We start from the raw sequence: 15,796 nt of genomic DNA, 5'->3' as shown, positions 1-15,796 counted from the left end.
TATAAATAAAAATAATTGAATAAAACGCTACATCCTTAGTAGACTTCTCCGTAGTCCACTTGCCAATTGTGCACTACTCTGGCTATTACATTTAAGCTTAAAACTCTGATTTAATTAATGAGTGCACAATTGATAGATTTTCACAACTGATCTTTTCAGTCACCGTACGCCCTCTGTTTGTTAGCTTCCCAAGTGGACTACTGACTTTGCCTTTTGAGAGTTAGGCCAATTTCTGGCCTAACTAAAATTGGTGATGATGTAAGCATCTTTAAAAATGAATCTGGCTTGTGATTGGTCGCCCAGATCTCGTTATTGTTTAAATCCTCCCGACGCGTACTAGTACCATTATAACTATACATGGTACACAACTATCTAGGGAATGCGGCGCTTTTGTGCTGGTGGATGAACGTATGCATCTAGCGCGTATTGTACCACCATGCTTAGTCTTGTGGTTAGATCCCGGGTTAGATTGACAGTGTGTGAGTCCCGTGGTAAAGTTCTGCTTAAAAGTGAAAGTCCATAGTCGGTTTTTCGGATAATAAACTGGCAGATTCTAAAATTAGAATTGTTCAGTATTGAAGTGTCATTATAATTATGCCATTATGATATGTTGCATTCAATAATATAAGCCTACGCAGGGCCTATACTTTACTTTTACTGTCACAAATATAATTATATAGCCTAAACTTTTTCATAACCATTTTATACTAGTATTTTGATGTAGGCCTACTAATGTCAGTATAATTTCGAGTTCAACTGAATGCGTTCATCATGATTAATAACATTTTTATTTATCAAAATCGACTCAGTATGGCATAGTCTACATCCTTATATGTTATAATGCGTACGTCACCTGATTTATTATTCATATACCTTGACCGGTTGGAATACACGGACAGCACTTTACACCCGTCTCGTAGAGCAGGTTATGAATATTAATGAGTTCTGTTACCCAATTTTGTGTCGAGTTTAATGGGGTGGGTGGGGTATGAACGTTTGGACAGTATTTATTGTGGGACATGAGAGCACATCAGACCATGGAAGTACTAGAGATGATCAGACATATCGAATTGCATTCTGAATACGAAGAATGTCCTTCTGATATCAAATAATTTTGATTTTTTAAATTCGCAATGTAATACACATGATTACAAATGATTAAAAATTAATATTTTTGATATATAACAGTCCTCGTAGTAAATTTTACGAATCTAATGATATATTCTTAAAGTGTATGTGGCTGGAATGAAAAGCCGACGATCAATTGAAAATTTTGACCTTTCGTATTGAAGATATGGATTTTTTCCCAAAACACACAAAAAATTAGGTCTTTTGGGAAAAAATCCATATCTTCAATATGAAAGGTCAAAATTTTCAATTGAATACCTGAGTGGAAGAAGGGCCCAACTCCATCAAAACTGTTTTTGAGATATTAAGAAAAACTTAATATTTGGAAAAATAGACAGAATGTTTTCATCTTCAGGGAACCTTTAATACATGAACATACAATATTACATACATTCGAAATTATAAATGATGTTTCCATGGCAACGGTACAGGTCTTAATACGAGCTGGAGTTGGGCCCTTCTTCCACTAATATACTTGCAAGTGCCAGTTCCGTAAGCAGATGTGTTATAAATAGCTACAGAAATGAGGTAATTATCCATTAATTGCACAAGTAGAAGCATGTAATATGTTAACAAGAAAGTTTATTGTAGTGAAAAGCAGATTTCATGGATGAACAAAATTACCTCTTTAATCCAATATTTGTGGAAGAAGTGAAAACCATGATTAAGTTTACGTGGAAGACTATTTAGAGAGTGAATGTTGGCTCATCTTTCACACACAAGGAAGAACAGTCTGCTGGCAATAAAATGCTGGGTCTAACTCATTTTTGTAAAAAATTGGAGTTGGGCCCTTCTTCCACTCAGGTATTCAATTGATCGTCGGCTTTTCCTCCCAGCTACATACACTTTAAGAATATATCATTAGATTTATCAAATTTACTTCGAGGACTGTTATGTATCAAAAATGTGAAAAATGTCCAATTTTAATAACGTGTCATAAAAGTTGTATTATATCGTGAATTTCAAAAAATGAAAATTATTTGATATCAGAAAGACATTCTTCGTATTCAGAATGCAATTCGATATGTCTGATATGCTCTCATGTCCCACAAAAAATACTGTCGAAACGCTCATTCCAGATCCCTTAAGGACCGTTCATTATTTCCACCCACGGCGGGGTAGAAAATGATGAATATCTCCCGTAATTTTTTTATTCTAAAGAAGCCGTATTTTGATGCTTGCACTTGAATGTATGTGTTGAAAGGATATGATAGTCGTTAGCTTGCGTGTTGAGAAAGAACCGCGTATTGAGCTCAAAAACTGACAAAACTCTGATTTTATATGCGCCGTTGAACGGGTAGAATCATTGAAAAGGTAAATTTTATTTGTCCAAACCTTACCCTCCTTTTTTTTTTAAATTTTTGCTGCTTAGCGAAAATCCAAATAAGTGAGGAGAGTGCGTGGGTGCCATGGGTTGGCGATATTATTTAACAATCCGCGATGCATGTGTGACCATCAAACTTTGCGAACATGGCAAAAATACAAATTAATAGCCGTTTTGAGCATAGGACCTACTTATACTGACTAAAAAACTATGTTATGTTTCACATTCACAAATTTTGAAGCAGTTGACTAGGAAGAAGTACTAAAACCATACTCAGGGACAGATACGAGGCAGAGCGGAGAAGAGGGGGAACAATGGAAAGGACGGGAGAATACGGGACAACACGGGGGGGGGCAACAAAGAAGAAGATGATTAAAATGAATTAAATGAAACGACTGATCAATCGGTAATAGATTAGGGAGTTGGTGAAATTGTTTGCAATAAAAACTCGGAGGGTGCATGGTGATGTATTTGTAAAATTGCATTTATTTACGAACCGCGAAAGACGGGTGACCGCTAGTTTATAGTTACAAAATAAGCTAAATTTATACTCCGCGCGCTGTGGGGCGTCACAGCGTCATCATCCCTATATCTTCGTGTCAAAAATTGCCGTGATAGTACGGCGAATCCTCTCGTTTTTCAATAGCTACGCAATACTTTTGCCATTTTGTTCCAAACTAAAACAAACAAACAATAGAATTTGGGCTTTTATTTGAATCAAATCGGACATTTGGTTCAGAAGTTACGAGTAATAAATTAGCGCAAGGCGCCTGGTCGTTCTGGTGGGCGAGATTATGTAAATTTCCTTAAGTAGATTTTCCTCCTTCACTTTAGTCCCTGCCTCCATGTGATCACAAGTCAGACTATCGTGTATCTGCTATTGTGGTCCCCACACGTTCACCTTTTTCCCACAATTCAACACGGTCCATGTGCATCACGGTACACTTTCAAAATTTGAATTGTGTGGAAATTATTTATGAGTGATACAATATTTCGTTGATGCTGTCAGTAGTCAATAGTCATTTCATGAGACTATCAATACAACTGTTGTCATTTAACATGTTTAAAGCGAGCGTGTTGCAACAGTATCGCATGAGCTGCATAGTTTCAGTCGTTTTTCGAATCGTCAGTTGAATCAGCCGTATGCCAGAAACGCAACATGCCAAATTAAGATGCAGCCAACCCGAATATCACCATGGGCTTACGCGATTATCCTGTAAACACGTACTATCTGGTTTTTACCTATATATTGTGCTTTTGTGGGCTGATTGGAAACATGCTAGTCATAGGTAGCATTTTCGTTCACAAAAAGCTGCGGGTTTTGAGCAATGTCTTCGTCGTCAATCTTGCCGTCGCCGATTTGTGCGTCGTCATCATTGTCGACGTTTTCACCATTCTCGGTATTCAAACGAAAGGTTTAGTCTTCGAAGGCAGACCTATTTTGTGTGAATTACTCGGTGTGATTTGCGTTACATCGTGTGCTTGCTCCTTGTGGAGTATCGCGACCATTGCTTTCAATCGCTACATCTGCATATGCCATCATATTCTTTATAGGACTCGCTTCAACAAGAAGACTGTATCGTACATCATTATTACACTATGGGTCCTAATCAACTTGTTCAAAGACATTACTAAGGTCTTCGGTCTTTAGTCTTCGTTTGGGGGTCATTTTGGGGTTGTTTATTTCAAAATACTCAGGCCAACAAAGTATGAAATTGTAAAAAATGCAGTTGTGCAAAGTCAATTAAAATCAAAACAACATGAAAATCATACGTTTTCCACTTTTAAGCTTTCTTTCAGTAATGAGTAATTGGCAGTCTTAGTCTTCCACATGGCCACCATTCCTGTATGCAGATTTCAGCCTGCTCAACATGCATGGCATTCACACCGCATCTAATGAGAGGTCTATTTTGCTTGAGTATTGAACGATTAAATGAATGAAAGTGAAAATAATCTTGATCTTGAAATGCCTTGTCATCTTAAATGAAAAACCTTGATCAAATTTTATGGGCATAACAATAACGTATCATGTACAAAATAGAAGCTAAAAGTCAATAATATGAATGTTGTTATTTTAATACATCACAACAATATATTATTTCATGGTATATTCTGATTCATCTATTCATCTGTAAGACTGTTACATGTTGTTACATTATCTCTTAAAATGCATACCGTAATATTGTACAGAAATATCAATCAAGCGATTAGTATTGATGCATTTTAACTACTGTCTGTTCAATTAGCTTAGATTCTTGTATTTTTAAGATATTTGAAAAAATAAAAATATTTGGTCAAAGTCATCAAAGAAAAGTGTTAGCACAGCCTTAGACCCAATGTGATTTTAACTTTTCAAATTCCAAAGTTCAATTTAAACCCCCATTTCTTTTCAATTTTGCCTCATTTTAGGCAGTTATTTGGGTCCACCATAAGGGTTCGCGACCTTTTCACAAATCGAGTGGGACGGTCTATTCTCAACTTAGGGCATAGACCCTATCCAATTTAGCAAAACAATCTGCCCACCAATCTGTCCTGCCATTTCAATTGTTATACCGTTCCGGTTATTGGATAGGGTCTATAAGTGATGCCCGAGGTGATGATGGTCCAGCGGTTTTGTTGCCCGAAATTATATGCGCGATTACGTTTTATGCATAACATTAGGCCTATGCTGAGCATTTTTTTCCCTAAACAATGACATTAGAATTATGGATTTCGTTCTTATTTCAACTGGTTTACAATGTAAATTGAGTTTTGTTTAATACCATCATTCCTTTCCCAAGAATATCAGCAGCATTCGCTTGACATTTTCAGATACAGTGACTTAACAAGAATTGTTTTCTGTAACCTCATTGTTTTAAACAATATTTTCTTTTGTTTCCAAATGTCCTTCGCATAGTTTGTATTCAACAAACAAAATGAAATAACAAATTGAAAATAAAATGTAGTTTTATAATAGGCCTAGGCTTACACCTTCACAGACCCATTCACACAATAAATAAATAAATAAATAAATAAATAAATAAATAAATAAATAAATAAATAAATAAATAAATAAATAAATAAATAAATAAATAAATAAATAAATAAATAAATAAATAAATAAATAAATATAGACATTTTTATAAACACGTAATGTTTCAACAGTGGGGTTTCAACATACATTATTTTTATAGGCATACTGGCAAATAATTATAGCCACTTAGCTGGACAATACTTCCTGATGCGGATGGTCGAATAAATACTATCTCAGCGCATCTAATTATTATGACATTCGTCCCCATTGCACTAAATGGATTGCTTCAAAAAAGTTTATGGTACCCGACGTTCTACGGCTTTTTATAAAAATATCGCGGAAAAGACCAAAATTGAAAAGAAATGGGGTTTCAAATTGAACTCTGGAATTTGGAAAGTATAAATCACGTTGGGTCTAAAGCTGTGCTAACACTTTTCTTTGATGACTTTGACCACAATGTTTAAAAATGCAAGAATCTAAGCTAATTGAACAGACAGTAGAAAATATATTGACGCATAAAATATTTGTACATAGAGAGGTACATGTACTTTGTCATCATCATCATCATCAGCCGTATTCAGCCCACTGCAGGGCGAAAGCCTCCCCAAGTTGGCACCAAAGTTTCCTGTCATTTGCTTTTGCCATCCACCTGATCCCTATGAAACTTGCTATCTCATCCCTCCATCTGACTTTCTGTCTGCCTTGGTGTCTTGAGCCCAGCCAAGGCCTCCATTCTGTGACATTCTTTGTCCATCTATTATCTGTTGATCTTGCAAGATGGCCAGCCCAATGCCACTTCTTCATCTTTATTGTGTGGATTATGTCTGTAACTTCTGTTTGGCTCCTGATCCATGCCACTGTTTTCCTGTCCCTTTTGGTGTAGCCCAGCATACATCTTTCCATGCTATGCTGTGCAGTTGTCAGTTTTTGCTCCATCCTCTTAGTAAGTGACCATGTTTCAGCTCCATAGGTCATGGCTGGTAGTACACATTGGTTGAAAACCTTTCGTTTCAGACAAGTTGGCATCTTACTTCTCATGATGTCATTGAGCTTGCCAAATGCACACCAACCAGCCCTAGTCCTCCTCTTTACTTCATCCATGTGATTGTGAGTCATGTTGATTAGTTGTCCCAAGTACACATATTGGTCCACCTTTTCTATTTCTGTGTTCCCTACCATGACCAGCTGTTCTGTGCAATCTGTGACGAACTGGTTGAACATGACTTTTGTCTTTTTCATGTTTATCTTTAGTCCCACTTGATTGCTTCTCTGGTTGAGATCATTGATCATTTCTCTTAGGTCTTTAGCATTGTCTGTTATTATGACTATGTCATCTGCGAAGCGAAGGTGACTCAGGGTGTCTCCGTTTATGCTAATGCCCTAGACTATGCCATAGTCGATTTTTGATAAATAAAAATACGTTATTAATCATGATGAACGCATTCAGTTGAACTCGAAATTATACTGATATTTATTACATCAAAATACTAGTATAAAATGGTTATGAAAAAGTTATAATTATATTTGTGACAGTAAAAGTAAAGTATACGTAGGCTTATATTATTGAATGCAACATATCATAATGGCATAACTATAATGGCACTTCAATACTGAACAATTCTAATTTTAGAATCTGCCAGTTTATTACGAGTTAAAAATCGATTATGGACTTTCACTTTTAAGCAGAACCTTACCCAGGGACTTCGTTCTCTAAAACACACTGTCAATCATACTTGTTTATCAATCAAATCTAACCACAAGACTAAGCATGGTGGTACAATACGCGCTAGATGCGTACGTTCATCCACCAACTGTCGCGCCAGCACAAAAGCGCCGCATTCTAAAGATAGATGTGTACCATGTATAGTTAATGGTAATGGTACCTGTCGGGAGGATTTAAACAATAACGAGATCTGGGCGACCAATCACAAGCCAGATTCATTTAAAGATGCATTACATCATGACCAATTTTAGTTAGGCCAGAAATTGGCCTAACTCTCCATAGAGTCCCATGTTAAAAATGTTAAAAATGTTAACCGCAATCCAAAGTCAGTAGTCCACTTGGGAAGCTAACATACAGAAGGAGTACGGTGACTGAAAAGATGATCAGTTGTGAAAATCTATCAATTGTGCACAAATTAATTAAATCGGAGTTTTAAGCTTAAATGCAATATCCAGAGTATGCACAATCATGACAATGGGCAAGTGGACTATGGAGTAGTCTAGCTAATGCCCTTACTTTCCCAGTCTAGTTGACGTATAATTTCTTGAATTGCCGCATTAAACAGTTTAGGTGAAATGGTATCACCTTGTCGCATCCCTCGTTGGATAGATATCTTATCACTGTATCATTGTTGAAGTGCCCTTGCTGTAGATAGTATCTATTATCTGGATGTATCCAGGATGGACGCCTTGCTGTTTGAGGGCTGTGATGACTGCCTGGATCTCAATGCTATCAAAAGCTTTTTCGTAGTCAATGAATCCAAGGCATAGTGGCTGTCTATATTCATCCATCTTTTCGACAATTGAATATATGAATACAAAAGCCACCCAAGTCCATACTTTGGCCAAATTGAGTTAAGCATGGGAAATTGTTGCTATACATAGGCCTGTCATATGTATGAAAGAACAACTCAAATTCATCCTCTGTGTCTATTGAGCATGTGAAAAATAGCATGTATGAAAGAATCACCCAATTCCATGATTTGAGTCTTGTAACACATTGATTGAAATCCAGTATGTATAAAAGTCCACTTGTAACACATTCATTGCTAGAGAGTGACTTTTGGGGGAAAAAATGGGTTTAATAAAGGAAAGTGTGTGGTTTATATTACATGGCAGAATGCCTATCAACATTATACATACCTGTGTGCTTTATTTTGTATTATCTTACTAGTGGTAATCTCATTCTAACATTGTTGTCTTTGTATATGATTAAAAAAAAAACCCAATTCCAAAATTTAAAATGAACCCCACAGGTTAATCCTCTCATTTGCACGTAAAACTTACCATATTGACCAGGTAAATCTAACTGAAGGAATTAAAATGATACACATGTTTTTCTCTCAAAATCACTTCCCATGGACTTGGGTGGCTTTTGTATTCATGTATTCAATTTGGTTGATGACATGAAGGTGATCCATGGTTGAATAACCGCTCCGGAACCCCGCCTTTTCCCTGGGTTGGTTGAAGTCAAGGATGTTGGTAATCCGATTTGTAAGTACTTTGGTGAAAAGTTTGTATGTGTTTGAGAGTAAGCTGATTGGTCTGTAGTTCTTCAAGTCTTTGATGTCCCCTTTCTTGTGGATGAGAATTATAAGGGCATTATTCCAACTGTCCGGTGTCTGGTTAGTCTGGATACATAGTGTGAATAGCTTTGCAAGCTCTGCCTTTACTGCGCTGCCTCCATCCTTGAGAATGTCGACAAGCACTCCATCTTTTCCTGGTGCTTTACCTCTTTTCATGTCATTGAGACATTTGTCAACTTCATCCTCTCCAATTGGTGGTATATTCTCTTCTGCACTTTCAACGTCTATAATTGGTGGGGTTATTTGGACTTTGCTGGAGTAGAGATCTTGGTAGAACTCTTCTACCCGCTTGATGACTAATTCTCTGTCTGAGATTATGTTTCCGTCTTCCCCCTTCAGTGCTATTATTTGAGATTTTCCAGTGGCAAGTCCTTGCTTTGTTTTCTTGTAACTTTTGTTATCTTCAAGAGTTTTCTGAATCATCTTTGTGTTGTGTGCTCGGATTTCATTTGTCATTCGCTTCCTTATGGTTTTGCATAATTCTGTATACTCGATATGTTGGATTCCAATCGTGTTCTTCATTTTCCGTCTCTTTTTCATCATTTCAAAAGTTTCCTTTGAAATCTTGTCTATCTTCTGTGGGTCTTTTTTCCCTGCTGTCTCCTAAGCACAATCTAGGATTGTGTTTGTAAGTCTTTCACAGACATCATTTACATCTAGGTCTTCTGCTTCATCCTTCAGGAGATCAAACTTGTTTTGCAGCTTCATCTGGAATTCTTCTTTGTTCTGTTGTAGCTTATCCAGATTGACCTGCATCCTTCTTTTTGCACGAGTTTGTATCTTTCCAGTTTCAAGTTGATGGAGATCCTTGCACTTACTAGCCTGTGATCACTTCCAGTGTTGAAGCGGTTTAGAACTGAGACATCATTCACATTTTTTGGTTCGCTTGTCAAGATGAAGTCGATTTCATTTCGATACAATCCATTTGGGCTTCGCCATGTCCACTTACGAGATTCTTTTTTTCTTGTATAAAGTACTAAAGGGGAGCTGCGCTTGGATTTTTGTTGAAATAAGAATTTTTTTGCCATTTTGTTCTAAACAATAGAATTTGAGCTTTTGTTTAATTTTTATTTGAATCAAATCGGACATTTGGTTCAGAAGTTGCGAGTAATAAATTAACGCGAAGCGCTTGGTCATTCTGGTGGGCGAGATTATGTAAAATTTCCTTAAGTAGATTTGTCCTCCTTCACTTAGCCCCTGCCTCCATGTTATCACAAGTGAAACTATCTTGTATCTGCTATTGTGGTCCCCTCACGTTCACATTTTTCCCACAATTCAACACGGTTCATGTGCATACACCCCGGGCATACACTTTCAAAAATGAAATGTCTAGAATTTATTTACGAGTGATATACTATTTTGTTGATGCTGTCAGTCGTCAATAGTAAGTTCATGGGACTATCAATACAACTGTTGTCATTTAACATGTAAAGCGAGCGTGTTGCAACAGTATCGCAAGCTGCATAGTTTCAGTCGTTTTTAGAATTGTCAGTTGAATCAGCCGTATGCCAGAAACGCCTAACATGCCAAATAAGACGCAGCCAACCCGAATATCACCATGGGCTTACGATTATCATGTAAACACGTACTATCTGGTTTTTACCTATATATTGTGCTTTTGTGGGCTGATCACTGATTGGAAACATGCTAGTTAGGCTATAGGTAGCATTTTCGTTCACAAAAAGCTGCGGGTTTTGAGCAATGTCTTCGTCGTCAATCTTGCCGTCGCCGATTTGTGCGTCGTCATCGTCGTCGACGTTTTCACCATTCTCGGTATTCAAACGAAAGGTTTAGTCTTCGAAGGCAGAACTATTTTGTGTGAATTACTCGGTGTGATTTGCGTTACATCGTGTGCTTGCTCCTTGTGGAGTATCGCGACCATTGCTTTCAATCGCTACATCTGCATATGCCATCATATTCTTTACAGGACTCGCTTCAACAAAAAGACTGTATCGCACATCATTATTACACTATGGGTAATATCTTTCTTCATAGACTTTCCAAACTTAGTCGGTTGGAATAGACATGCATTTTCTGAGAGGGCTCTTTATTGCTCGTTTGATTTAACCTATAACTTTGGATACAACACCTATTTGATCGTTTTGCTTATAACAGTACCGTTCATTGTTCTGACTTACTCATACATTCGCATACTCTTGTACTCTCGGACGATGAAGAGAAACTTTGAGAGCGCATCAAAAGAAAGATGGTGCATCCCCAGCATGCCCAGGCGGCGCAATTCCTATTACAGACATCCGTTTACTAATGTCTGTTCTTGTTATCTGGATTAGTTATACTCTATATGGCTACCTTGCACCATTATCTTATTCTTCGACCAGGATGAAGAATGGAGCCGTACTCTGTTTATCTTCGCACTTGCATTGGCTCACGCCAGCTCCAGTTCGAACAGTTTCGTTTATGCGGTTACTAATCGTAACTTTCGTGAAGCGTACATCTATCAATTTGGAATGATGTTTTGTTGCTGTGGTTTGCTGAGCAAAGATAACTCTAAGAATAGTAAAGACACGTATAAAAGAAAAGACCAGAGAAACACAGTGGCCCAAATCCTGCCAAGACAGGAGTAGTGGCTACCGGAGATAGTGTAAACCTAGGATTCGTATCCGCAGAATAGAAATCCGGGAGAGAAATATCATTTGAAATTAAAAAGTATAAGTGATTAAAAAATGAACAATAAAGCTTACTATGATCATCGGGGTAGAATACTTTCGGGTTTCCCTGGCTTGCCCAAATCCTCTGGAATAGACCCAGGCTGTTTGGGGTTTCATAATTTCAGATAGGCAGTTCCAAATTTTAAATCGATGAAATGCAACTTTATGTATATATGATGGCTGGTAAATGTGTCATTAAAAGTTGTACTCGGGAATTGGCCAGAAGACATAGTTGTTGAGTCCTTGGTGGTAGCTATAGTTGCGTTCTCATTAGTAGCCATAGTTGCGTCCTTCGTTGTACTCGGAATTGACCCGAAAACATAGTTTTTGACAACCTAGCCCCCCATACACATACACACACCCCAGCTTCACTCCATTAAAATGTAGATTTTAGTATCAGGTAAAAGTTCATAATTACTTTCTCATAACTCCAGTGAAATTTTAGCCTGAAATAAGTTTCGTTTAAATATGTGATATGAACAAATACGTGGTGTTTGGTGTCATACCACCCCGGAAGTCCGTACTGTTCTTTGCACCTCTTGCAGACAGCCTGATTCCCCCGGGTGATTCCCATATATTTCCAAAATAGTTATCTTCGAAATTCCCCAGGTGCTAGCGTCTGTTCCGCGCACAGTGACTAATTAACGCTACGGATCAAATATGTGCAATCACCACACGAAATGTGACGTTATCGAAAGTTCATTGGTAATATGATTTGAGAGAATTGACTTCATGGCTGCATTTACCACCGTCACTCAAAATTACATTTAGGTAACTTTATCGCCGTCTCCACAAAGGATACAGTGCATTCTGGTTCCATGTGATGATCCATAGAACACAATCTGCTGCTCTCACAAAGATTCAATGACAACATCACCTGTATAAAAATTCGTTTCAGCTGAAAACAACATTGAATCTTCCGAAGATTCTTAATCTTCCCATAACTTGTTTAGGCAACGGTGACAAGCTCCTCATCAGCCAACCAAAGATGACTATTTTACTCGTTCGCCTCCTCTTGTTAACAACAGTTAATTGTTGTAGCTGGAAAAGGTAGGTTAAGGGAATAAGGGAGTGTTTAGAAATACTTTGGCGGGGAGCTGGAAAATATGTAGGGGGAGGGTCATTTGAGTTCTGAATGGGGGGTTAACAGTTTTGGGCGTGTGAAGGGGGGGGGGGTAAAAAGTTATTTGGCACTTTAGCAAAAAAAAATACAATTAGCCTAAAATTGAACAATGTTTTCGGTCCATTAAGGAGGGGGTGTCGAAAAGTTTTGGGTTCACGAAGAAGGGGAGGGGTTTAAAAATATTTCCAATAATTTCCAAGTACTTGTTTTGTCCGGAACCTACTCATTTTTTGGCTGATTTGGATGAAAAGGGTATCAAAGTTCTCAGGAGATCATATCGCATTAAATAAGCTGGATCCCTTGCCCTTTTAAAGAGTCTGTTTGACCTGCCCCTAATTTTAAGTGATAATACTTACAATTATTATGATAACCACGAGGACCATTGAATCAAATATTGATATTTGTTGATGAGAGAGAAGCTAAAACATAACCTAAAGAGAAAAGGATAAGAGAAAAGTAGACAATATGTTACATGATCACGTTCACCCAGATCAATAAATCAGTCTACACCCTTTTAAAATTGAAGGATATGTGTGTGGATCCAAGTGGGGATCTGGAGCCCGGCCCTCCCCCTCTTTAAAAAAAAAAGGGGGGAAAGAGAGTTTTGACGATTTTTAGGCGACAAGACAAGGAGTGGACCAAGTGCAAAATTCTACAACTTCCAAGGGGGCCCCTCCCCTCCAGAACGACCAATAGAGTCAAATTTACAGGAGCATAAATTGGGAGAGCTAAGCGAGCCGGAAAATATTTTCATGAGTTCCCCCTCCCCCTTCAAAACCTGGGTCCGCCCTTGATGTATATTCAATTCACATTAGCATATCTAATTAGGTACTTCTGCGAACGAAAAATTGACAAAAAGCACAGAGATGAAAATGTGGAGCTCCATAGGTCACGTGCTGCTGTAGGTGTCCGTATGTTAGCACACTTACTTAACATACTTACTACAATTTTATTTCATTATTCTTTTTTAGATTTTCGGATTCCAAATTAAATATCAAATTCACAAATGGAGCTTTTGGGGAACAAACAAAATGCTCATATATGTATAAAGAATTTTAAAAAAAACGAAGTTAAAGGAGTATTTCGTGATCCTAGCATCCTCTATTTATGTCATTTTTCATTAGATATCCACGAAAAAAAACCTATTCCCACAATTTCAGTTGATTCCGATTTTGCGTTCGCGAGTTATGCTTGATTATGTGTATACTGCTCCATAGACAATGCGTTGTATGTAATTTCGTTCTGGTGCACCAGAACGAAATTCAAATTTCACGATACCTTTGCTAAACGAATTAATCTGCAAGAAATATTTTGTACATAGACATTATGTAGCCAGAGGTTTCCAGTGATATAAAAATCTCAACTTTTTTTGAGAAAAGTGGGGGATGAGGCTATATGGATCACGAAATGCCCTTTTAATATCGTTTGCATTTCATATCTTGAGTGAAGAATTAATAGGTGAAAGCAACTAAGGGGTAATTTAAAGGCAAATGCGCAAGGAAAATCCCCAAATTGTCCCCAAATTACATTATTTTGTTCGTAAAAAGGTCACATGGCACAGTTACTTGTAATATCTAAATGTATGTCGCGGGGAAGTTTGGCTGAACATGTACTTGTAGTCCAAACATTAAAGAATAGATACAAAATGATTTCTGCGGGGTTTGTGCATGAGCGAATTTTCATGTTAATATTTATTTACCTTTTCAGACGCCCTTCATAATTTTTCATGGTTTGTTAATTTTCAAAAGCAGAAATAATGCTTGTGGCGGCAAAATGATTGATTTGGGTACATTAACAAAAGGTGTACATAATCTAGATCATAAGGCTCGCCGTATGCTCTAGGTTAATAAACTCAACCCATAAAGTATCGAAACGATTATAGATGGTCAGATATATCGGGAACTGAAATATATAGCGAAAACTTATTTAATGTACAAGGTGTCCCAGAATGATTTATACCGTGTTTGAACAAAATATCAAAAATATATAGTCGAGTCAACAGTGTATCAAATTTTAATAAGTGCAATACAATGCCACACATGTCTCCTACTTATTCTGTGACTTTCATGGAAATAGCTCGATTCGTTTTTGCGTAACATTGCTATTACTATTAGTGAAAATGGAAGAAAACGGCATGTGTGTAATTTACAGTGCAAAGGCATCATAACACATGGATCCTTTATCACCATCGTCCAGTCGCACTTTGCAATATATTGGAGAAATCCTACATTCTTTTATAGGAAATACACCAAATTTGGCACGGATGTAGAGCTTACAATGCAAAATAATTCTTGATATGGGATTAAGTGAAACATTTCAATATGACATCAGATATTTAGATTGAAAAACATACTTTTTATGTGATTTTTAACCCAAATTTTTACCCAAAAATGTCATTATTACAGAGGATATAACTTCCTCAAGCATCCTCCGCAGTAAATTTTAATCGTCTTAGTCACGTAGCTGTGGGTTTGCCAATATAATGTGGACATAAATGCATGCTGTGACACTAAGGACGAACATTCTCTATACTTTAATGAAAAATCCATCTCTGCCGGCATTTCAAATGATGAAACTTAACACCGCAATAATGGGCTTCAAAACTGCCGCCAAAGAAAGAATAGTTTAAGGTCACTCAAGCGTAGCAAATCTTTTATTTCATACAAGGATTGCTTCGTAACATCATAAATAAACGATAGATATCGACTATTTAGTAGAAGAAGAACAGGACACAACAAAATATACTGCATAACATTTTCCAAATAACTTTGTGCTGAACGGTTAGTGATTTTACAGATTTTCAAAATAGGTTGCTTAGTCAAAATTTGGAATTCACCATTTTTACGCAATCCTTTCTAACTTCTACTAGAAACATCCAATTTTTAAAATCTAAAAAATCTGAGAAAGCTAAATATATGTAGAATTTAAAATGCAAAACAATATGACCAATAGAAATGCCGTTCATACCTAAAAAAAATCCATCTTTTCCGGTATAAATCATTCTGGGACACCCTCAGCTTTCTCCTGCGCATTTTGATTTGCTTTTGTTGCTCTACGATATCATTTGGTTGAGTTATGGGCGCTTGAGTGGCTTCAAGTTGGATTTTGAAAGTTGCACTTAGCTCCTATTCAAGCCAAAAGCGTTCGTCGTGTACACACGCTTTATATACATTAAATAAGTTTTTGCTATATATTTTAGCTCCCGATATATCTGACCATCTATAATCGTTT

Source organism: Amphiura filiformis, chromosome 12 (genome assembly GCF_039555335.1).
Source record: "Amphiura filiformis chromosome 12, Afil_fr2py, whole genome shotgun sequence".
Classification (NCBI taxonomy): Eukaryota; Metazoa; Echinodermata; class Ophiuroidea; order Amphilepidida; family Amphiuridae; genus Amphiura; species Amphiura filiformis.
Note: the sequence above shows the minus strand (reverse complement) of the source record.